Source organism: Lissotriton vulgaris, chromosome 9, assembly GCF_964263255.1.
Source record: "Lissotriton vulgaris chromosome 9, aLisVul1.2, whole genome shotgun sequence".
In the NCBI taxonomy this organism is placed as follows: domain Eukaryota; kingdom Metazoa; phylum Chordata; class Amphibia; order Caudata; family Salamandridae; genus Lissotriton; species Lissotriton vulgaris.
The window spans coordinates 540791330-540816227 of record NC_141697.1 but is presented as its reverse complement, the minus strand read 5'-3'; the positions used below and the strand labels follow the sequence as shown (position 1 = coordinate 540816227).

Here is a 24898-nt window from a genome sequence, read left to right as displayed (position 1 = left end):
AAATATGCAAGATCCAGCAATAAATCTGGCAAAAGTCCCCAACATTTTGTGCATACTTGTGCCCTCACCTGAATGTAGCACCACCTTGTAGCCGTCGGAGGTAACTGCAGCTCACAAAATGTTTCATCAGAGGGCAAGTTTAGAGGAATCCAAAAGGCAGATGTCCATGGAAAGAGCCTCCGACTGCAGCAGGAAGTTTGGATGCTTCAAATTTGCATAGCTTCCAGTCCAACGTCCTCTCATGTACCGAACGCTCCCAAACGCTCTAAAGCCTTATACCGGCAAGCCCTCACCGGGTAGATCTCTGGCTCCCAGGTAAAGCCAAATACTGAGCATGCAAGCACTAGGATCACAGAGAGAGAGAGAGACAGAGAGCGTCGGAGAGCTGTTGTCTTGTTAAAGGCCTGAAACGGCTAGTGAATAAGAGGGTCTGGACTTTCAGTTGTGACTGATTGTGAGAGGGGAAGATAAAGATTTTCTGCACCCAGTATGCCTTGCGATATACTTAGGCAAATGAGGTGAGAGCCCGACCAATCCCACGTCACTTCTCTGAATGCCTCCTCATCTGCATAAAGAGAACACTTTCACAAAGGAGCAGAGTGGCGCAGCGGAAGCGTGCTGGGCCCATAACCCAGAGGTCGATGTATCGAAACCATCCTCTGCTAATTTTGCTTGATTTTCCTTCCAAGGACCAAGCTGTCATTTCCACATAGCCAGAAAGGAAAAGTGCAAGCTTGTGCCAGCTATGTGAGAAAAGACTTCTCAACTATTCGTGTCTGTGTAATACAAGAGTGATCGTGAAAGGTACAACCCTGTACTTTGAAAGTAAAGACACACAATTATAACCATAAATGACTGACTGGTGGGAGCTTCACACAACTTTCTGGGCATGCTTTGAATTTCATTCTTCCCTTTTTGTTCTGCTCTTATATATCTCCTGGGCATTTCATGGAATGTTCTCTTTCTCTTCCCTGCTTTGCTTCCCATGCTGCCTATATATGCTCATTTCTACTATTTGTACTGTTGCTTTTCATTTCTTCTCTTCTGCACAACTTTGTCCTTGGTTTCAATCCCCAGTTCCTTACCCTCTGCAAAAAACGTTCTACTGCTTCTCATGTTGGTATCTAAACCAAATGCACCATTGAAGCTGGTGCAAGATAGTCATTGATTTCTGCAACGTAATATTTAGAACCGAGAGCTAACACATCAGAGGGCGTTGGTGGTATAGTGGTGAGCATAGCTGCTTCCCAAGCAGTTGACCCGGGTTTGATTCCCGGCCAACGCACTGAAAATACTTATATATTCTGCAAGCAGGATATATTGTAATGCAACATGTCACAAAATGGAAATTTCACGAACAGATTAATCAGCCATATATAAAAAAATAAACAAATACGTGGGCAAACATCTCAATCGCACCTTCTGCTACATACATTGTCCTAATATATGATAAGTTTCATAAAGCAGAGTCACAACACACATGTGCTGGTAATAAATTTGTTACAGTGGGCAAACAATGGAAGGGCTGAGGCCCGACCAGACATTGTAACTCCAGCATCTCTATGTTAAAAAGCATTTCTAGGCAATATCTAGCCTCTGAAAAAATATGCAAGATCCACCGATAAATCTGGCAAAAGTCCCTAACATTTTGTGCATACTTGTGCTCTCACCTGAATGTAGCGCCACCTTGTAGCTGTCGAAGGAAACTGCTGCTCACAAAATGTTTTATCAGAAGGCAAGTTGAGAGGAATCCAAGAGTCAGATGTCCATGGAAAGAACCACTCACTGAAGCAGGAATGTTGGAGGCTTCATATTCGCATAGTTTCCTGTCCAACGTCCACTCACGTCCCGAACGCTCCCAAACGCTCAAAAGCCTCACACCGGGCAAGCCCTCACCGGGTATATCTCTGGCTCCAAGGTAAAGCCAAATCCTGAGCATGCTAGTGCTAGGATCACAGAGCGAGAGAGAGATGGTTCAAGAGCTACTGTCTTGATAAAGGCCTGAAACGGCTAGTGCCTAAGAGTGTCTGACTTTCAGTTATGACTGATTGTGAGAGGGGAAGATGAAGTTTTTCTGCACCCAGCATGCCTTGGGATATACTTATGCAAATGAGGTGAGAGCCAGACCAATCCCATGCTACTCTGCCTAATGCTCCTTATCTGCATAAAAAGAACACTTTCACAACGGAGCAGAGTGGCGCAGCGGAAGCGTGCTGGGCCCATAACCCAGAGGTCGATGGATCGAAACCATCCTCTGCTAATTTTGCTTGATTTTACTTCCAAGGACCAAGCTGTCATTTCCACGCTACCAGCAAGGAAAAGCGCAAGCTTGTGCCAGCTATGTGAGAAAAGACTTCTCAACTATCTGTGTCTGCTGAAATACAAGAGAGGGATCGTCAAAGGCTCCACACTGTACTTTGAAAGTAAAGGCACACAATAATAAGCATGAATGACTGGTGGGACCTTCAAACACTTTTATGTGGAGGCTTTGAATTTCATTCTTCCCTTTTTTGTTCTGCTCTTATCTATCTCCTGGGCATTTCATGGAATGTTCTCTATTTCTCTTCCCTGCTTTGCTTCCCATGCTGCCTCTATGTGTTCATATCTATTATTTGTATTGCTGCTTTCCATTCTTCTCTTCTGCACAGCTTTGTCCTTGGTTTCAATCCCAGTTCCTTACCCTCTACAAAAACTTTCTATTGCTTTTCATGTTGGTATCTAAACCAAATGCACCATTGAAGCTGGTGCATGATAGTCATTGAACTCAGGGTCCTAATGTTTAGAACCGAGAGCGCAAAGATCAGAGGGCGTTGGTGGTATAGTGGTGAGCATAGCTGCCTTCCAAGCAGTTGACCCGGGTTCGATTCCCGGCCAACGCAGTACAAATACTTATATATTCTGCAAGCAGGATATATTTTAAAGCAACATTTCACAAAATGGTAATATAATTAAGAGGTTAATCAGCCATTATATAAAAAATAAACAAATATGTAGGCAAGCATTTCGATCGCCCCTTCTGCTATATTCATTGTCCTAATATATGATAAGTTTCATAAAGCAGAGTCACCACTCACATGTACTGGTAAAAAAATATGTTACAGTGGGCAGACAATGAAAGGGCTGAGGCCCAACCAGACATTTTAACTCCAGCATCTCTATGTTAAAAAGCATTTCCTAGGCAATATTTAGCCTCTGAAAAAAATATGCAAGATCCAGCAATAAATCTGGCAAAAGTCCCCAACATTTTGTGCATACTTGTGCCCTCACCTGAATGTAGCACCACCTTGTAGCCGTCGGAGGTAACTGCAGCTCACAAAATGTTTCATCAGAGGGCAAGTTTAGAGGAATCCAAAAGGCAGATGTCCATGGAAAGAGCCTCCGACTGCAGCAGGAAGTTTGGATGCTTCAAATTTGCATAGCTTCCAGTCCAACGTCCTCTCATGTACCGAACGCTCCCAAACGCTCTAAAGCCTTATACCGGCAAGCCCTCACCGGGTAGATCTCTGGCTCCCAGGTAAAGCCAAATACTGAGCATGCAAGCACTAGGATCACAGAGAGAGAGAGAGACAGAGAGCGTCGGAGAGCTGTTGTCTTGTTAAAGGCCTGAAACGGCTAGTGAATAAGAGGGTCTGGACTTTCAGTTGTGACTGATTGTGAGAGGGGAAGATAAAGATTTTCTGCACCCAGCATGCCTTGCGATATACTTAGGCAAATGAGGTGAGAGCCCGACCAATCCCACGTCACTTCTCTGAATGCCTCCTCATCTGCATAAACAGAACACTTTCACAAAGGAGCAGAGTGGCGCAGCGGAAGCGTGCTGGGCCCATAACCCAGAGGTCGATGGATCGAAACCATCCTCTGCTAATTTTGCTTGATTTTCCTTCCAAGGACCAAGCTGTCATTTCCACATAGCCAGAAAGGAAAAGTGCAAGCTTGTACCAGCTATGTGAGAAAAGACTTCTCAACTATTCGTGTCTGTGTAATACAAGAGTGATCGTGAAAGGTACAACCCTGTACTTTGAAAGTAAAGACACACAATTATAACCATAAATGACTGGTGGGAGCTTCACACAACTTTCTGGGCATGCTTTGAATTTCATTCTTCCCTTTTTGTTCTGCTCTTATCTATCTCCTGGGCATTTCATGGAATGTTCTCTTTCTCTTCCCTGCTTTGCTTCCCATGCTGCCTATATATGCTCATTTCTACTATTTGTACTGTTGCTTTTCATTTCTTCTCTTCTGCACAACTTTGTCCTTGGTTTCAATCCCCAGTTCCTTACCCTCTGCAAAAAACGTTCTACTGCTTCTCATGTTGGTATCTAAACCAAATTCACCATTGAAGCTGGTGCAAGATAGTCATTGATTTCTGCAACGTAATATTTAGAACCGAGAGCTAACACATCAGAGGGCGTTGGTGGTATAGTGGTGAGCATAGCTGCTTCCCAAGCAGTTGACCCGGGTTCGATTCCCGGCCAACGCACTGAAAATACTTATATATTCTGCAAGCAGGATATATTGTAATGCAACATGTCACAAAATGGAAATTTCACGAACAGATTAATCAGCCATATATAAAAAAATAAACAAATACGTGGGCAAACATCTCAATCGCACCTTCTGCTACATACATTGTCCTAATATATGATAAGTTTCATAAAGCAGAGTCACAACACACATGTGCTGGTAATAAATTTGTTACAGTGGGCAAACAATGGAAGGGCTGAGGCCCGACCAGACATTGTAACTCCAGCATCTCTATGTTAAAAAGCATTTCTAGGCAATATCTAGCCTCTGAAAAAAATATGCAAGATCCACCGATAAATCTGGCAAAAGTCCCTAACATTTTGTGCATACTTGTGCTCTCACCTGAATGTAGCGCCACCTTGTAGCTGTCGAAGGAAACTGCTGCTCACAAAATGTTTTATCAGAAGGCAAGTTGAGAGGAATCCAAGAGTCAGATGTCCATGGAAAGAACCACTCACTGAAGCAGGAATGTTGGAGGCTTCATATTCGCATAGTTTCCTGTCCAACGTCCACAACGCTCCCAAACGCTCAAAAGCCTCACACCGGGCAAGCCCTCACCGGGTATATCTCTGGCTCCAAGGTAAAGCCAAATCCTGAGCATGCTAGTGCTAGGATCACAGAGCGAGAGAGAGATGGTTCAAGAGCTACTGTCTTGATAAAGGCCTGAAACGGCTAGTGCCTAAGAGTGTCTGACTTTCAGTTATGACTGATTGTGAGAGGGGAAGATGAAGTTTTTCTGCACCCAGCATGCCTTGGGATATACTTATGCAAATGAGGTGAGAGCCAGACCAATCCCATGCTACTCTGCCTAATGCTCCTTATCTGCATAAAAAGAACACTTTCACAACGGAGCAGAGTGGCGCAGCGGAAGCGTGCTGGGCCCATAACCCAGAGGTCGATGGATCGAAACCATCCTCTGCTAATTTTGCTTGATTTTACTTCCAAGGACCAAGCTGTCATTTCCACGCTACCAGCAAGGAAAAGCGCAAGCTTGTGCCAGCTATGTGAGAAAAGACTTCTCAACTATCTGTGTCTGCTGAAATACAAGAGAGGGATCGTCAAAAGCTCCACACTGTACTTTGAAAGTAAAGGCACACAATAATAAGCATGAATGACTGGTGGGACCTTCAAACACTTTTATGTGGAGGCTTTGAATTTCATTCTTCCCTTTTTTGTTCTGCTCTTATCTATCTCCTGGGCATTTCATGGAATGTTCTCTATTTCTCTTCCCTGCTTTGCTTCCCATGCTGCCTCTATGTGTTCATATCTATTATTTGTATTGCTGCTTTCCATTCTTCTCTTCTGCACAGCTTTGTCCTTGGTTTCAATCCCAGTTCCTTACCCTCTACAAAAACTTTCTATTGCTTTTCATGTTGGTATCTAAACCAAATGCACCATTGAAGCTGGTGCATGATAGTCATTGAACTCAGGGTCCTAATGTTTAGAACCGAGAGCACAAAGATCAGAGGGCGTTGGTGGTATAGTGGTGAGCATAGCTGCCTTCCAAGCAGTTGACCCGGGTTCGATTCCCAGCCAACGCAGTACAAATACTTATATATTCTGCAAGCAGGATATATTTTAAAGCAACATTTCACAAAATGGTAATATAATTAAGAGGTTAATCAGCCATTATATAAAAAATAAACAAATATGTAGGCAAGCATTTCGATCGCCCCTTCTGCTATATTCATTGTCCTAATATATGATAAGTTTCATAAGGCAGAGTCACCACTCACATGTACTGGTAAAAAAATATGTTACAGTGGGCAGACAATGAAAGGGCTGAGGCCCGACCAGACATTTTAACTCCAGCATCTCTATGTTAAAAAGCATTTCCTAGGCAATATTTAGCCTCTGAAAAAAATATGCAAGGTCCAGCAATAAATCTGGCAAAAGTCCCCAACATTTTGTGCATACTTGTGCCCTCACCTGAATGTAGCACCACCTTGTAGCCGTCGGAGGTAACTGCAGCTCACAAAATGTTTCATCAGAGGGCAAGTTTAGAGGAATCCAAAAGGCAGATGTCCATGGAAAGAGCCTCCGACTGCAGCAGGAAGTTTGGATGCTTCAAATTTGCATAGCTTCCAGTCCAACGTCCTCTCATGTACCGAACGCTCCCAAACGCTCTAAAGCCTTATACCGGCAAGCCCTCACCGGGTAGATCTCTGGCTCCCAGGAAAAGCCAAATACTGAGCATGCAAGCACTAGGATCACAGAGAGAGAGAGAGACAGAGAGCGTCGGAGAGCTGTTGTCTTGTTAAAGGCCTGAAACGGCTAGTGCCTAAGAGGGTCTGGACTTTCAGTTGTGACTGATTGTGAGAGGGGAAGATAAAGATTTTCTGCACCCAGCATGCCTTGCGATATACTTAGGCAAATGAGGTGAGAGCCCGACCAATCCCACGTCACTTCTCTGAATGCCTCCTCATCTGCATAAAGAGAACACTTTCACAAAGGAGCAGAGTGGCGCAGCGGAAGCGTGCTGGGCCCATAACCCAGAGGTCGATGGATCGAAACCATCCTCTGCTAATTTTGCTTGATTTTCCTTCCAAGGACCAAGCTGTCATTTCCACATAGCCAGAAAGGAAAAGTGCAAGCTTGTACCAGCTATGTGAGAAAAGACTTCTCAACTATTCGTGTCTGTGTAATACAAGAGTGATCGTGAAAGGTACAACCCTGTACTTTGAAAGTAAAGACACACAATTATAACCATAAATGACTGGTGGGAGCTTCACACAACTTTCTGGGCATGCTTTGAATTTCATTCTTCCCTTTTTGTTCTGCTCTTATCTATCTCCTGGGCATTTCATGGAATGTTCTCTTTCTCTTCCCTGCTTTGCTTCCCATGCTGCCTATATATGCTCATTTCTACTATTTGTACTGTTGCTTTTCATTTCTTCTCTTCTGCACAACTTTGTCCTTGGTTTCAATCCCCAGTTCCTTACCCTCTGCAAAAAACGTTCTACTGCTTCTCATGTTGGTATCTAAACCAAATGCACCATTGAAGCTGGTGCAAGATAGTCATTGATTTCTGCAACGTAATATTTAGAACCGAGAGCTAACACATCAGAGGGCGTTGGTGGTATAGTGGTGAGCATAGCTGCTTCCCAAGCAGTTGACCCGGGTTCGATTCCCGGCCAACGCACTGAAAATACTTATATATTCTGCAAGCAGGATATATTGTAATGCAACATGTCACAAAATGGAAATTTCACGAACAGATTAATCAGCCATATATAAAAAAATAAACAAATACGTGGGCAAACATCTCAATCGCACCTTCTGCTACATACATTGTCCTAATATATGATAAGTTTCATAAAGCAGAGTCACAACACACATGTGCTGGTAATAAATTTGTTACAGTGGGCAAACAATGGAAGGGCTGAGGCCCGACCAGACATTGTAACTCCAGCATCTCTATGTTAAAAAGCATTTCTAGGCAATATCTAGCCTCTGAAAAAAATATGCAAGATCCACCGATAAATCTGGCAAAAGTCCCTAACATTTTGTGCATACTTGTGCTCTCACCTGAATGTAGCGCCACCTTGTAGCTGTCGAAGGAAACTGCTGCTCACAAAATGTTTTATCAGAAGGCAAGTTGAGAGGAATCCAAGAGTCAGATGTCCATGGAAAGAACCACTCACTGAAGCAGGAATGTTGGAGGCTTCATATTCGCATAGTTTCCTGTCCAACGTCCACAACGCTCCCAAACGCTCAAAAGCCTCGCCCTCACCGGGTATATCTCTGGCTCCAAGGTAAAGCCAAATCCTGAGCATGCTAGTGCTAGGATCACAGAGCGAGAGAGAGATGGTTCAAGAGCTACTGTCTTGATAAAGGCCTGAAACGGCTAGTGCCTAAGAGTGTCTGACTTTCAGTTATGACTGATTGTGAGAGGGGAAGATGAAGTTTTTCTGCACCCAGCATGCCTTGGGATATACTTATGCAAATGAGGTGAGAGCCAGACCAATCCCATGCTACTCTGCCTAATGCTCCTTATCTGCATAAAAAGAACACTTTCACAACGGAGCAGAGTGGCGCAGCGGAAGTGTGCTGGGCCCATAACCCAGAGGTCGATGGATCGAAACCATCCTCTGCTAATTTTGCTTGATTTTACTTCCAAGGACCAAGCTGTCATTTCCACGCTACCAGCAAGGAAAAGCGCAAGCTTGTGCCAGCTATGTGAGAAAAGACTTCTCAACTATCTGTGTCTGCTGAAATACAAGAGAGGGATCGTCAAAAGCTCCACACTGTACTTTGAAAGTAAAGGCACACAATAATAAGCATGAATGACTGGTGGGACCTTCAAACACTTTTATGTGGAGGCTTTGAATTTCATTCTTCCCTTTTTTGTTCTGCTCTTATCTATCTCCTGGGCATTTCATGGAATGTTCTCTATTTCTCTTCCCTGCTTTGCTTCCCATGCTGCCTCTATGTGTTCATATCTATTATTTGTATTGCTGCTTTCCATTCTTCTCTTCTGCACAGCTTTGTCCTTGGTTTCAATCCCAGTTCCTTACCCTCTACAAAAACTTTCTATTGCTTTTCATGTTGGTATCTAAACCAAATGCACCATTGAAGCTGGTGCATGATAGTCATTGAACTCAGGGTCCTAATGTTTAGAACCGAGAGCACAAAGATCAGAGGGCGTTGGTGGTATAGTGGTGAGCATAGCTGCCTTCCAAGCAGTTGACCCGGGTTCGATTCCCGGCCAAAGCAGTACAAATACTTATATATTCTGCAAGCAGGATATATTTTAAAGCAACATTTCACAAAATGGTAATATAATTAAGAGGTTAATCAGCCATTATATAAAAAATAAACAAATATGTAGGCAAGCATTTCGATCGCCCCTTCTGCTATACTCATTGTCCTAATATATGATAAGTTTCATAAGGCAGAGTCACCACTCACATGTACTGGTAAAAAAATATGTTACAGTGGGCAGACAATGAAAGGGCTGAGGCCCGACCAGACATTTTAACTCCAGCATCTCTATGTTAAAAAGCATTTCCTAGGCAATATTTAGCCTCTGAAAAAAATATGCAAGGTCCAGCAATAAATCTGGCAAAAGTCCCCAACATTTTGTGCATACTTGTGCCCTCACCTGAATGTAGCACCACCTTGTAGCCGTCGGAGGTAACTGCAGCTCACAAAATGTTTCATCAGAGGGCAAGTTTAGAGGAATCCAAAAGGCAGATGTCCATGGAAAGAGCCTCCGACTGCAGCAGGAAGTTTGGATGCTTCAAATTTGCATAGCTTCCAGTCCAACGTCCTCTCATGTACCGAACGCTCCCAAACGCTCTAAAGCCTTATACCGGCAAGCCCTCACCGGGTAGATCTCTGGCTCCCAGGAAAAGCCAAATACTGAGCATGCAAGCACTAGGATCACAGAGAGAGAGAGAGACAGAGAGCGTCGGAGAGCTGTTGTCTTGTTAAAGGCCTGAAACGGCTAGTGCCTAAGAGGGTCTGGACTTTCAGTTGTGACTGATTGTGAGAGGGGAAGATAAAGATTTTCTGCACCCAGCATGCCTTGCGATATACTTAGGCAAATGAGGTGAGAGCCCGACCAATCCCACGTCACTTCTCTGAATGCCTCCTCATCTGCATAAAGAGAACACTTTCACAAAGGAGCAGAGTGGCGCAGCGGAAGCGTGCTGGGCCCATAACCCAGAGGTCGATGGATCGAAACCATCCTCTGCTAATTTTGCTTGATTTTCCTTCCAAGGACCAAGCTGTCATTTCCACATAGCCAGAAAGGAAAAGTGCAAGCTTGTGCCAGCTATGTGAGAAAAGACTTCTCAACTATTCGTGTCTGTGTAATACAAGAGTGATCGTGAAAGGTACAACCCTGTACTTTGAAAGTAAAGACACACAATTATAACCATAAATGACTGACTGGTGGGAGCTTCACACAACTTTCTGGGCATGCTTTGAATTTCATTCTTCCCTTTTTGTTCTGCTCTTATCTATCTCCTGGGCATTTCATGGAATGTTCTCTTTCTCTTCCCTGCTTTGCTTCCCATGCTGCCTATATATGCTCATTTCTACTATTTGTACTGTTGCTTTTCATTTCTTCTCTTCTGCACAACTTTGTCCTTGGTTTCAATCCCCAGTTCCTTACCCTCTGCAAAAAACGTTCTACTGCTTCTCATATTGGTATCTAAACCAAATGCACCATTGAAGCTGGTGCAAGATAGTCATTGATTTCTGCAACGTAATATTTAGAACCGAGAGCTAACACATCAGAGGGCGTTGGTGGTATAGTGGTGAGCATAGCTGCTTCCCAAGCAGTTGACCCGGGTTCGATTCCCGGCCAACGCACTGAAAATACTTATATATTCTGCAAGCAGGATATATTGTAATGCAACATGTCACAAAATGGAAATTTCACGAACAGATTAATCAGCCATATATAAAAAAATAAACAAATACGTGGGCAAACATCTCAATCGCACCTTCTGCTACATACATTGTCCTAATATATGATAAGTTTCATAAAGCAGAGTCACAACACACATGTGCTGGTAATAAATTTGTTACAGTGGGCAAACAATGGAAGGGCTGAGGCCCGACCAGACATTGTAACTCCAGCATCTCTATGTTAAAAAGCATTTCTAGGCAATATCTAGCCTCTGAAAAAATATGCAAGATCCACCGATAAATCTGGCAAAAGTCCCTAACATTTTGTGCATACTTGTGCTCTCACCTGAATGTAGCGCCACCTTGTAGCTGTCGAAGGAAACTGCTGCTCACAAAATGTTTTATCAGAAGGCAAGTTGAGAGGAATCCAAGAGTCAGATGTCCATGGAAAGAACCACTCACTGAAGCAGGAATGTTGGAGGCTTCATATTCGCATAGTTTTCTGTCCAACGTCCACTCACGTCCCGAACGCTCCCAAACGCTCAAAAGCCTCACACCGGGCAAGCCCTCACCGGGTATATCTCTGGCTCCAAGGTAAAGCCAAATCCTGAGCATGCTAGTGCTAGGATCACAGAGCGAGAGAGAGATGGTTCAAGAGCTACTGTCTTGATAAAGGCCTGAAACGGCTAGTGCCTAAGAGTGTCTGACTTTCAGTTATGACTGATTGTGAGAGGGGAAGATGAAGTTTTTCTGCACCCAGCATGCCTTGGGATATACTTATGCAAATGAGGTGAGAGCCAGACCAATCCCATGCTACTCTGCCTAATGCTCCTTATCTGCATAAAAAGAACACTTTCACAACGGAGCAGAGTGGCGCAGCGGAAGCGTGCTGGGCCCATAACCCAGAGGTCGATGGATCGAAACCATCCTCTGCTAATTTTGCTTGATTTTACTTCCAAGGACCAAGCTGTCATTTCCACGCTACCAGCAAGGAAAAGCGCAAGCTTGTGCCAGCTATGTGAGAAAAGACTTCTCAACTATCTGTGTCTGCTGAAATACAAGAGAGGGATCGTCAAAGGCTCCACACTGTACTTTGAAAGTAAAGGCACACAATAATAAGCATGAATGACTGGTGGGACCTTCAAACACTTTTATGTGGAGGCTTTGAATTTCATTCTTCCCTTTTTTGTTCTGCTCTTATCTATCTCCTGGGCATTTCATGGAATGTTCTCTATTTCTCTTCCCTGCTTTGCTTCCCATGCTGCCTCTATGTGTTCATATCTATTATTTGTATTGCTGCTTTCCATTCTTCTCTTCTGCACAGCTTTGTCCTTGGTTTCAATCCCAGTTCCTTACCCTCTACAAAAACTTTCTATTGCTTTTCATGTTGGTATCTAAACCAAATGCACCATTGAAGCTGGTGCATGATAGTCATTGAACTCAGGGTCCTAATGTTTAGAACCGAGAGCGCAAAGATCAGAGGGCGTTGGTGGTATAGTGGTGAGCATAGCTGCCTTCCAAGCAGTTGACCCGGGTTCGATTCCCGGCCAACGCAGTACAAATACTTATATATTCTGCAAGCAGGATATATTTTAAAGCAACATTTCACAAAATGGTAATATAATTAAGAGGTTAATCAGCCATTATATAAAAAATAAACAAATATGTAGGCAAGCATTTCGATCGCCCCTTCTGCTATATTCATTGTCCTAATATATGATAAGTTTCATAAAGCAGAGTCACCACTCACATGTACTGGTAAAAAAATATGTTACAGTGGGCAGACAATGAAAGGGCTGAGGCCCAACCAGACATTTTAACTCCAGCATCTCTATGTTAAAAAGCATTTCCTAGGCAATATTTAGCCTCTGAAAAAAATATGCAAGATCCAGCAATAAATCTGGCAAAAGTCCCCAACATTTTGTGCATACTTGTGCCCTCACCTGAATGTAGCACCACCTTGTAGCCGTCGGAGGTAACTGCAGCTCACAAAATGTTTCATCAGAGGGCAAGTTTAGAGGAATCCAAAAGGCAGATGTCCATGGAAAGAGCCTCCGACTGCAGCAGGAAGTTTGGATGCTTCAAATTTGCATAGCTTCCAGTCCAACGTCCTCTCATGTACCGAACGCTCCCAAACGCTCTAAAGCCTTATACCGGCAAGCCCTCACCGGGTAGATCTCTGGCTCCCAGGTAAAGCCAAATACTGAGCATGCAAGCACTAGGATCACAGAGAGAGAGAGAGACAGAGAGCGTCGGAGAGCTGTTGTCTTGTTAAAGGCCTGAAACGGCTAGTGAATAAGAGGGTCTGGACTTTCAGTTGTGACTGATTGTGAGAGGGGAAGATAAAGATTTTCTGCACCCAGCATGCCTTGCGATATACTTAGGCAAATGAGGTGAGAGCCCGACCAATCCCACGTCACTTCTCTGAATGCCTCCTCATCTGCATAAACAGAACACTTTCACAAAGGAGCAGAGTGGCGCAGCGGAAGCGTGCTGGGCCCATAACCCAGAGGTCGATGGATCGAAACCATCCTCTGCTAATTTTGCTTGATTTTCCTTCCAAGGACCAAGCTGTCATTTCCACATAGCCAGAAAGGAAAAGTGCAAGCTTGTACCAGCTATGTGAGAAAAGACTTCTCAACTATTCGTGTCTGTGTAATACAAGAGTGATCGTGAAAGGTACAACCCTGTACTTTGAAAGTAAAGACACACAATTATAACCATAAATGACTGGTGGGAGCTTCACACAACTTTCTGGGCATGCTTTGAATTTCATTCTTCCCTTTTTGTTCTGCTCTTATCTATCTCCTGGGCATTTCATGGAATGTTCTCTTTCTCTTCCCTGCTTTGCTTCCCATGCTGCCTATATATGCTCATTTCTACTATTTGTACTGTTGCTTTTCATTTCTTCTCTTCTGCACAACTTTGTCCTTGGTTTCAATCCCCAGTTCCTTACCCTCTGCAAAAAACGTTCTACTGCTTCTCATGTTGGTATCTAAACCAAATTCACCATTGAAGCTGGTGCAAGATAGTCATTGATTTCTGCAACGTAATATTTAGAACCGAGAGCTAACACATCAGAGGGCGTTGGTGGTATAGTGGTGAGCATAGCTGCTTCCCAAGCAGTTGACCCGGGTTCGATTCCCGGCCAACGCACTGAAAATACTTATATATTCTGCAAGCAGGATATATTGTAATGCAACATGTCACAAAATGGAAATTTCACGAACAGATTAATCAGCCATATATAAAAAAATAAACAAATACGTGGGCAAACATCTCAATCGCACCTTCTGCTACATACATTGTCCTAATATATGATAAGTTTCATAAAGCAGAGTCACAACACACATGTGCTGGTAATAAATTTGTTACAGTGGGCAAACAATGGAAGGGCTGAGGCCCGACCAGACATTGTAACTCCAGCATCTCTATGTTAAAAAGCATTTCTAGGCAATATCTAGCCTCTGAAAAAAATATGCAAGATCCACCGATAAATCTGGCAAAAGTCCCTAACATTTTGTGCATACTTGTGCTCTCACCTGAATGTAGCGCCACCTTGTAGCTGTCGAAGGAAACTGCTGCTCACAAAATGTTTTATCAGAAGGCAAGTTGAGAGGAATCCAAGAGTCAGATGTCCATGGAAAGAACCACTCACTGAAGCAGGAATGTTGGAGGCTTCATATTCGCATAGTTTCCTGTCCAACGTCCACAACGCTCCCAAACGCTCAAAAGCCTCACACCGGGCAAGCCCTCACCGGGTATATCTCTGGCTCCAAGGTAAAGCCAAATCCTGAGCATGCTAGTGCTAGGATCACAGAGCGAGAGAGAGATGGTTCAAGAGCTACTGTCTTGATAAAGGCCTGAAACGGCTAGTGCCTAAGAGTGTCTGACTTTCAGTTATGACTGATTGTGAGAGGGGAAGATGAAGTTTTTCTGCACCCAGCATGCCTTGGGATATACTTATGCAAATGAGGTGAGAGCCAGACCAATCCCATGCTACTCTGCCTAATGCTCCTTATCTGCATAAAAAGAACACTTTCACAACGGAGCAGAGTGGCGCAGCGGAAGCGTGCTGGGCCCATAACCCAGAGGTCGATGGATCGAAACCATCCTCTGCTAATTTTGCTTGATTTTACTTCCAAGGACCAAGCTGTCATTTCCACGCTACCAGCAAGGAAAAGCGCAAGCTTGTGCCAGCTATGTGAGAAAAGACTTCTCAACTATCTGTGTCTGCTGAAATACAAGAGAGGGATCGTCAAAAGCTCCACACTGTACTTTGAAAGTAAAGGCACACAATAATAAGCATGAATGACTGGTGGGACCTTCAAACACTTTTATGTGGAGGCTTTGAATTTCATTCTTCCCTTTTTTGTTCTGCTCTTATCTATCTCCTGGGCATTTCATGGAATGTTCTCTATTTCTCTTCCCTGCTTTGCTTCCCATGCTGCCTCTATGTGTTCATATCTATTATTTGTATTGCTGCTTTCCATTCTTCTCTTCTGCACAGCTTTGTCCTTGGTTTCAATCCCAGTTCCTTACCCTCTACAAAAACTTTCTATTGCTTTTCATGTTGGTATCTAAACCAAATGCACCATTGAAGCTGGTGCATGATAGTCATTGAACTCAGGGTCCTAATGTTTAGAACCGAGAGCACAAAGATCAGAGGGCGTTGGTGGTATAGTGGTGAGCATAGCTGCCTTCCAAGCAGTTGACCCGGGTTCGATTCCCAGCCAACGCAGTACAAATACTTATATATTCTGCAAGCAGGATATATTTTAAAGCAACATTTCACAAAATGGTAATATAATTAAGAGGTTAATCAGCCATTATATAAAAAATAAACAAATATGTAGGCAAGCATTTCGATCGCCCCTTCTGCTATATTCATTGTCCTAATATATGATAAGTTTCATAAGGCAGAGTCACCACTCACATGTACTGGTAAAAAAATATGTTACAGTGGGCAGACAATGAAAGGGCTGAGGCCCGACCAGACATTTTAACTCCAGCATCTCTATGTTAAAAAGCATTTCCTAGGCAATATTTAGCCTCTGAAAAAAATATGCAAGGTCCAGCAATAAATCTGGCAAAAGTCCCCAACATTTTGTGCATACTTGTGCCCTCACCTGAATGTAGCACCACCTTGTAGCCGTCGGAGGTAACTGCAGCTCACAAAATGTTTCATCAGAGGGCAAGTTTAGAGGAATCCAAAAGGCAGATGTCCATGGAAAGAGCCTCCGACTGCAGCAGGAAGTTTGGATGCTTCAAATTTGCATAGCTTCCAGTCCAACGTCCTCTCATGTACCGAACGCTCCCAAACGCTCTAAAGCCTTATACCGGCAAGCCCTCACCGGGTAGATCTCTGGCTCCCAGGAAAAGCCAAATACTGAGCATGCAAGCACTAGGATCACAGAGAGAGAGAGAGACAGAGAGCGTCGGAGAGCTGTTGTCTTGTTAAAGGCCTGAAACGGCTAGTGCCTAAGAGGGTCTGGACTTTCAGTTGTGACTGATTGTGAGAGGGGAAGATAAAGATTTTCTGCACCCAGCATGCCTTGCGATATACTTAGGCAAATGAGGTGAGAGCCCGACCAATCCCACGTCACTTCTCTGAATGCCTCCTCATCTGCATAAAGAGAACACTTTCACAAAGGAGCAGAGTGGCGCAGCGGAAGCGTGCTGGGCCCATAACCCAGAGGTCGATGGATCGAAACCATCCTCTGCTAATTTTGCTTGATTTTCCTTCCAAGGACCAAGCTGTCATTTCCACATAGCCAGAAAGGAAAAGTGCAAGCTTGTACCAGCTATGTGAGAAAAGACTTCTCAACTATTCGTGTCTGTGTAATACAAGAGTGATCGTGAAAGGTACAACCCTGTACTTTGAAAGTAAAGACACACAATTATAACCATAAATGACTGGTGGGAGCTTCACACAACTTTCTGGGCATGCTTTGAATTTCATTCTTCCCTTTTTGTTCTGCTCTTATCTATCTCCTGGGCATTTCATGGAATGTTCTCTTTCTCTTCCCTGCTTTGCTTCCCATGCTGCCTATATATGCTCATTTCTACTATTTGTACTGTTGCTTTTCATTTCTTCTCTTCTGCACAACTTTGTCCTTGGTTTCAATCCCCAGTTCCTTACCCTCTGCAAAAAACGTTCTACTGCTTCTCATGTTGGTATCTAAACCAAATGCACCATTGAAGCTGGTGCAAGATAGTCATTGATTTCTGCAACGTAATATTTAGAACCGAGAGCTAACACATCAGAGGGCGTTGGTGGTATAGTGGTGAGCATAGCTGCTTCCCAAGCAGTTGACCCGGGTTCGATTCCCGGCCAACGCACTGAAAATACTTATATATTCTGCAAGCAGGATATATTGTAATGCAACATGTCACAAAATGGAAATTTCACGAACAGATTAATCAGCCATATATAAAAAAATAAACAAATACGTGGGCAAACATCTCAATCGCACCTTCTGCTACATACATTGTCCTAATATATGATAAGTTTCATAAAGCAGAGTCACAACACACATGTGCTGGTAATAAATTTGTTACAGTGGGCAAACAATGGAAGGGCTGAGGCCCGACCAGACATTGTAACTCCAGCATCTCTATGTTAAAAAGCATTTCTAGGCAATATCTAGCCTCTGAAAAAAATATGCAAGATCCACCGATAAATCTGGCAAAAGTCCCTAACATTTTGTGCATACTTGTGCTCTCACCTGAATGTAGCGCCACCTTGTAGCTGTCGAAGGAAACTGCTGCTCACAAAATGTTTTATCAGAAGGCAAGTTGAGAGGAATCCAAGAGTCAGATGTCCATGGAAAGAACCACTCACTGAAGCAGGAATGTTGGAGGCTTCATATTCGCATAGTTTCCTGTCCAACGTCCACAACGCTCCCAAACGCTCAAAAGCCTCGCCCTCACCGGGTATATCTCTGGCTCCAAGGTAAAGCCAAATCCTGAGCATGCTAGTGCTAGGATCACAGAGCGAGAGAGAGATGGTTCAAGAGCTACTGTCTTGATAAAGGCCTGAAACGGCTAGTGCCTAAGAGTGTCTGACTTTCAGTTATGACTGATTGTGAGAGGGGAAGATGAAGTTTTTCTGCACCCAGCATGCCTTGGGATATACTTATGCAAATGAGGTGAGAGCCAGACCAATCCCATGCTACTCTGCCTAATGCTCCTTATCTGCATAAAAAGAACACTTTCACAACGGAGCAGAGTGGCGCAGCGGAAGCGTGCTGGGCCCATAACCCAGAGGTCGATGGATCGAAACCATCCTCTGCTAATTTTGCTTGATTTTACTTCCAAGGACCAAGCTGTCATTTCCACGCTACCAGCAAGGAAAAGCGCAAGCTTGTGCCAGCTATGTGAGAAAAGACTTCTCAACTATCTGTGTCTGCTGAAATACAAGAGAGGGATCGTCAAAAGCTCCACACTGTACTTTGAAAGTAAAGGCACACAATAATAAGCATGAATGACTGGTGGGACCTTCAAACACTTTTATGTGGAGGCTTTGAATTTCATTCTTCCCTTTTTTGTTCTGCTCTTATCTATCTCCTGGGCATTTCATGGAATGTTCTCTATTTCTCTTCCCTGCTTTGCTTCCCATGCTGCCTCTATGTGTTCATATCTATTATTTGTATTGCTGCTTTCCATTCTTCTCTTCTGCACAGCTTTGTCCTTGGTTTCAATCCCAGTTCCTTACCCTCTACAAAAACTTTCTATTGCTTTTCATGTTGGTATCTAAACCAAATGCACCATTGAAGCTGGTGCATGATAGTCATTGAACTCAGGGTCCTAATGTTTAGAACCGAGAGCACAAAGATCAGAGGGCGTTGGTGGTATAGTGGTAAGCATAGCTGCCTTCCAAGCAGTTGACCCGGGTTCGATTCCCGGCCAAAGCAGTACAAATACTTATATATTCTGCAAGCAGGATATATTTTAAAGCAACATTTCACAAAATGGTAATATAATTAAGAGGTTAATCAGCCATTATATAAAAAATAAACAAATATGTAGGCAAGCATTTCGATCGCCCCTTCTGCTATATTCATTGTCCTAATATATGATAAGTTTCATAAGGCAGAGTCACCACTCACATGTACTGGTAAAAAAATATGTTACAGTGGGCAGACAATGAAAGGGCTGAGGCCCGACCAGACATTTTAACTCCAGCATCTCTATGTTAAAAAGCATTTCCTAGGCAATATTTAGCCTCTGAAAAAAATATGCAAGGTCCAGCAATAAATCTGGCAAAAGTCCCCAACATTTTGTGCATACTTGTGCCCTCACCTGAATGTAGCACCACCTTGTAGCCGTCGGAGGTAACTGCAGCTCACAAAATGTTTCATCAGAGGGCAAGTTTAGAGGAATCCAAAAGGCAGATGTCCATGGAAAGAGCCTCCGACTGCAGCAGGAAGTTTGGATGCTTCAAATTTGCATAGCTTCCAGTCCAACGTCCTCTCATGTACCGAACGCTCCCAAACGCTCTAAAGCCTTATACCGGCAAGCCCTCACCGGGTAGATCTCTGGCTCCCAGGAAAAGCCAAATACTGAGCATGCAAGCACTAGGATCACAGAGAGAGAGAGAGACAGAGAGCGTCGGAGAGCTGTTGTCTTGTTAAAGGCCTGAAACGGCTAGTGCCTAAGAGGGTCTGGACTTTCAGTTGTGACTGATTGTGAGAGGGGAAGATAAAGATTTTCTGCACCCAGCATGCCTTGCGATATACTTAGGCAAATGAGGTGAGAGCCCGACCAATCCCACGTCACTTCTCTGAATGCCTCCTCATCTGCATAAAGAGAACACTTTCACAAAGGAGCAGAGTGGCGCAGCGGAAGCGTGCTGGGCCCATAACCCAGAGGTCGATGGATCGAAACCATCCTCTGCTAATTTTGCTTGATTTTCCTTCCAAGGACCAAGCTGTCATTTCCACATAGCCAGAAAGGAAAAGTGCAAGCTTGTGCCAGCTATGTGAGAAAAGACTTCTCAACTATTCGTGTCTGTGTAATACAAGAGTGATCGTGAAAGGTACAACCCTGTACTTTGAAAGTAAAGACACACAATTATAACCATAAATGACTGACTGGTGGGAGCTTCACACAACTTTCTGGGCATGCTTTGAATTTCATTCTTCCCTTTTTGTTCTGCTCTTATCTATCTCCTGGGCATTTCATGGAATGTTCTCTTTCTCTTCCCTGCTTTGCTTCCCATGCTGCCTATATATGCTCATTTCTACTATTTGTACTGTTGCTTTTCATTTCTTCTCTTCTGCACAACTTTGTCCTTGGTTTCAATCCCCAGTTCCTTACCCTCTGCAAAAAACGTTCTACTGCTTCTCATATTGGTATCTAAACCAAATGCACCATTGAAGCTGGTGCAAGATAGTCATTGATTTCTGCAACGTAATATTTAGAACCGAGAGCTAACACATCAGAGGGCGTTGGTGGTATAGTGGTGAGCATAGCTGCTTCCCAAGCAGTTGACCCGGGTTCGATTCCCGGCCAACGCACTGAAAATACTTATATATTCTGCAAGCAGGATATATTGTAATGCAACATGTCACAAAATGGAAATTTCACGAACAGATTAATCAGCCATATATAAAAAAATAAACAAATACGTGGGCAAACATCTCAATCGCACCTTCTGCTACATACATTGTCCTAATATATGATAAGTTTCATAAAGCAGAGTCACAACACACATGTGCTGGTAATAAATTTGTTACAGTGGGCAAACAATGGAAGGGCTGAGGCCCGACCAGACATTGTAACTCCAGCATCTCTATGTTAAAAAGCATTTCTAGGCAATATCTAGCCTCTGAAAAAATATGCAAGATCCACCGATAAATCTGGCAAAAGTCCCTAACATTTTGTGCATACTTGTGCTCTCACCTGAATGTAGCGCCACCTTGTAGCTGTCGAAGGAAACTGCTGCTCACAAAATGTTTTATCAGAAGGCAAGTTGAGAGGAATCCAAGAGTCAGATGTCCATGGAAAGAACCACTCACTGAAGCAGGAATGTTGGAGGCTTCATATTCGCATAGTTTTCTGTCCAACGTCCACTCACGTCCCGAACGCTCCCAAACGCTCAAAAGCCTCACACCGGGCAAGCCCTCACCGGGTATATCTCTGGCTCCAAGGTAAAGCCAAATCCTGAGCATGCTAGTGCTAGGATCACAGAGCGAGAGAGAGATGGTTCAAGAGCTACTGTCTTGATAAAGGCCTGAAACGGCTAGTGCCTAAGAGTGTCTGACTTTCAGTTATGACTGATTGTGAGAGGGGAAGATGAAGTTTTTCTGCACCCAGCATGCCTTGGGATATACTTATGCAAATGAGGTGAGAGCCAGACCAATCCCATGCTACTCTGCCTAATGCTCCTTATCTGCATAAAAAGAACACTTTCACAACGGAGCAGAGTGGCGCAGCGGAAGCGTGCTGGGCCCATAACCCAGAGGTCGATGGATCGAAACCATCCTCTGCTAATTTTGCTTGATTTTACTTCCAAGGACCAAGCTGTCATTTCCACGCTACCAGCAAGGAAAAGCGCAAGCTTGTGCCAGCTATGTGAGAAAAGACTTCTCAACTATCTGTGTCTGCTGAAATACAAGAGAGGGATCGTCAAAAGCTCCACACTGTACTTTGAAAGTAAAGGCACACAATAATAAGCATGAATGATTGGTGGGACCTTCAAACACTTTTATGTGGAGGCTTTGAATTTCATTCTTCCCTTTTTTGTTCTGCTCTTATCTATCTCCTGGGCATTTCATGGAATGTTCTCTATTTCTCTTCCCTGCTTTGCTTCCCATGCTGCCTCTATGTGTTCATATCTATTATTTGTATTGCTGCTTTCCATTCTTCTCTTCTGCACAGCTTTGTCCTTGGTTTCAATCCCAGTTCCTTACCCTCTACAAAAACTTTCTATTGCTTTTCATGTTGGTATCTAAACCAAATGCACCATTGAAGCTGGTGCATGATAGTCATTGAACTCAGGGTCCTAATGTTTAGAACCGAGAGCGCAAAGATCAGAGGGCGTTGGTGGTATAGTGGTGAGCATAGCTGCCTTCCAAGCAGTTGACCAGGGTTCGATTCCCGGCCAACGCAGTACAAATACTTATATATTCTGCAAGCAGGATATATTTTAAAGCAACATTTCACAAAATGGTAATATAATTAAGAGGTTAATCAGCCATTATATAAAAAATAAACAAATATGTAGGCAAGCATTTCGATCGCCCCTTCTGCTATATTCATTGTCCTAATATATGATAAGTTTCATAAAGCAGAGTCACCACTCACATGTACTGGTAAAAAAATATGTTACAGTGGGCAGACAATGAAAGGGCTGAGGCCCGACCAGACATTTTAACTCCAGCATCTCTATGTTAAAAAGCATTTCCTAGGCAATATTTAGCCTCTGCAAAAAATATGCAAGATCCAGCAATAAATCTGGCAAAAGTCCCCAACATTTTGTGCATACTTGTGCCCTCACCTGAATGTAGCACCACCTTGTAGCCGTCGGAGGTAACTGCAGCTCACAAAATGTTTCATCAGAGGGCAAGTTTAGAGGAATCCAAAAGGCAGATGTCCATGGAAAGAGCCTCCGACTGCAGCAGGAAGTTTGGATGCTTCAAATTTGCATAGCTTCCAGTCCAACGTCCTCTCATGTACCGAACGCTCCCAAACGCTCTAAAGCCTTATACCGGCAAGCCCTCACCGGGTAGATCTCTGGCTCCCAGGTAAAGCCAAATACTGAGCATGCAAGCACTAGGATCACAGAGAGAGAGAGAGACAGAGAGCGTCGGAGAGCTGTTGTCTTGTTAAAGGCCTGAAACGGCTAGTGAATAAGAGGGTCTGGACTTTCAGTTGTGACTGATTGTGAGAGGGGAAGATAAAGATTTTCTGCACCCAGTATGCCTTGCGATATACTTAGGCAAATGAGGTGAGAGCCCGACCAATCCCACGTCACTTCTCTGAATGCCTCCTCATCTGCATAAAGAGAACACTTTCACAAAGGAGCAGAGTGGCGCAGCGGAAGCGTGCTGGGCCCATAACCCAGAGGTCGATGGATCGAAACCATCCTCTGCTAATTTTGCTTGATTTTCCTTCCAAGGACCAAGCTGTCATTTCCACATAGCCAGAAAGGAAAAGTGCAAGCTTGTACCAGCTATGTGAGAAAAGACTTCTCAACTATTCGTGTCTGTGTAATACAAGAGTGATCGTGAAAGGTACAACCCTGTACTTTGAAAGTAAAGACACACAATTATAACCATAAATGACTGGTGGGAGCTTCACACAACTTTCTGGGCATGCTTTGAATTTCATTCTTCCCTTTTTGTTCTGCTCTTATCTATCTCCTGGGCATTTCATGGAATGTTCTCTTTCTCTTCCCTGCTTTGCTTCCCATGCTGCCTATATATGCTCATTTCTACTATTTGTACTGTTGCTTTTCATTTCTTCTCTTCTGCACAACTTTGTCCTTGGTTTCAATCCCCAGTTCCTTACCCTCTGCAAAAAACGTTCTACTGCTTCTCATGTTGGTATCTAAACCAAATGCACCATTGAAGCTGGTGCAAGATAGTCATTGATTTCTGCAACGTAATATTTAGAACCGAGAGCTAACACATCAGAGGGCGTTGGTGGTATAGTGGTGAGCATAGCTGCTTCCCAAGCAGTTGACCTGGGTTCTATTCCCGGCCAACGCACTGAAAATACTTATATATTCTGCAAGCAGGATATATTGTAATGCAACATGTCACAAAATGGAAATTTCACGAACAGATTAATCAGCCATATATAAAAAAATAAACAAATACGTGGGCAAACATCTCAAACGCACCTTCTGCTACATACATTGTCCTAATATATGATAAGTTTCATAAAGCAGAGTCACAACACACATGTGCTGGTAATAAATTTGTTACAGTGGGCAAACAATGGAAGGGCTGAGGCCCGACCAGACATTGTAACTCCAGCATCTCTATGTTAAAAAGCATTTCTAGGCAATATCTAGCCTCTGAAAAAAATATGCAAGATCCACCGATAAATCTGGCAAAAGTCCCTAACATTTTGTGCATACTTGTGCTCTCACCTGAATGTAGCGCTACCTTGTAGCTGTCGAAGGAAACTGCTGCTCACAAAATGTTTTATCAGAAGGCAAGTTGAGAGGAATCCAAGAGTCAGATGTCCATGGAAAGAACCACTCACTGAAGCAGGAATGTTGGAGGCTTCATATTCGCATAGTTTCCTGTCCAACGTCCACAACGCTCCCAAACGCTCAAAAGCCTCACACCGGGCAAGCCCTCACCGGGTATATCTCTGGCTCCAAGGTAAAGCCAAATCCTGAGCATGCTAGTGCTAGGATCACAGAGCGAGAGAGAGATGGTTCAAGAGCTACTGTCTTGATAAAGGCCTGAAACGGCTAGTGCCTAAGAGTGTCTGACTTTCAGTTATGACTGATTGTGAGAGGGGAAGATGAAGTTTTTCTGCACCCAGCATGCCTTGGGATATACTTATGCAAATGAGGTGAGAGCCAGACCAATCCCATGCTACTCTGCCTAATGCTCCTTATCTGCATAAAAAGAACACTTTCACAACGGAGCAGAGTGGCGCAGCGGAAGCGTGCTGGGCCCATAACCCAGAGGTCGATGGATCGAAACCATCCTCTGCTAATTTTGCTTGATTTTACTTCCAAGGACCAAGCTGTCATTTCCACGCTACCAGCAAGGAAAAGCGCAAGCTTGTGCCAGCTATGTGAGAAAAGACTTCTCAACTATCTGTGTCTGCTGAAATACAAGAGAGGGATCGTCAAAGGCTCCACACTGTACTTTGAAAGTAAAGGCACACAATAATAAGCATGAATGACTGGTGGGACCTTCAAACACTTTTATGTGGAGGCTTTGAATTTCATTCTTCCCTTTTTTGTTCTGCTCTTATCTATCTCCTGGGCATTTCATGGAATGTTCTCTATTTCTCTTCCCTGCTTTGCTTCCCATGCTGCCTC

The 24898-nt window shown here is 43.7% G+C and overlaps 9 non-coding genes across 9 annotated transcripts; all 9 read left to right on the top strand.

The window, feature by feature from the left end:
• The first annotated feature begins 1213 nt into the window (after positions 1 to 1213).
• Positions 1214 to 1285, top strand: TRNAG-CCC (transfer RNA glycine (anticodon CCC)). Its single transcript has one exon. It is a non-coding gene; the product is annotated as a tRNA-Gly (tRNA).
• A 1522-nt stretch (positions 1286 to 2807) lies between these two features.
• On the top strand, positions 2808 to 2879 carry TRNAG-UCC (transfer RNA glycine (anticodon UCC)). Its single transcript has one exon. It is a non-coding gene; the product is annotated as a tRNA-Gly (tRNA).
• A 1529-nt stretch (positions 2880 to 4408) lies between these two features.
• Positions 4409 to 4480, top strand: TRNAG-CCC (transfer RNA glycine (anticodon CCC)). Its single transcript has one exon. It is a non-coding gene; the product is annotated as a tRNA-Gly (tRNA).
• Positions 4481 to 7594: 3114 nt separating this feature from the next.
• On the top strand, positions 7595 to 7666 carry TRNAG-CCC (transfer RNA glycine (anticodon CCC)). Its single transcript has one exon. It is a non-coding gene; the product is annotated as a tRNA-Gly (tRNA).
• A 3107-nt stretch (positions 7667 to 10773) lies between these two features.
• On the top strand, positions 10774 to 10845 carry TRNAG-CCC (transfer RNA glycine (anticodon CCC)). Its single transcript has one exon. It is a non-coding gene; the product is annotated as a tRNA-Gly (tRNA).
• Positions 10846 to 12367: 1522 nt separating this feature from the next.
• On the top strand, positions 12368 to 12439 carry TRNAG-UCC (transfer RNA glycine (anticodon UCC)). The gene has a single exon. It is a non-coding gene; the product is annotated as a tRNA-Gly (tRNA).
• Positions 12440 to 13968: 1529 nt separating this feature from the next.
• Positions 13969 to 14040, top strand: TRNAG-CCC (transfer RNA glycine (anticodon CCC)). Its single transcript has one exon. It is a non-coding gene; the product is annotated as a tRNA-Gly (tRNA).
• Positions 14041 to 17154: 3114 nt separating this feature from the next.
• Positions 17155 to 17226, top strand: TRNAG-CCC (transfer RNA glycine (anticodon CCC)). Its single transcript has one exon. It is a non-coding gene; the product is annotated as a tRNA-Gly (tRNA).
• Positions 17227 to 20333: 3107 nt separating this feature from the next.
• TRNAG-CCC (transfer RNA glycine (anticodon CCC)) lies at positions 20334 to 20405 on the top strand. The gene has a single exon. It is a non-coding gene; the product is annotated as a tRNA-Gly (tRNA).
• The last annotated feature ends 4493 nt before the right edge of the window (positions 20406 to 24898 follow it).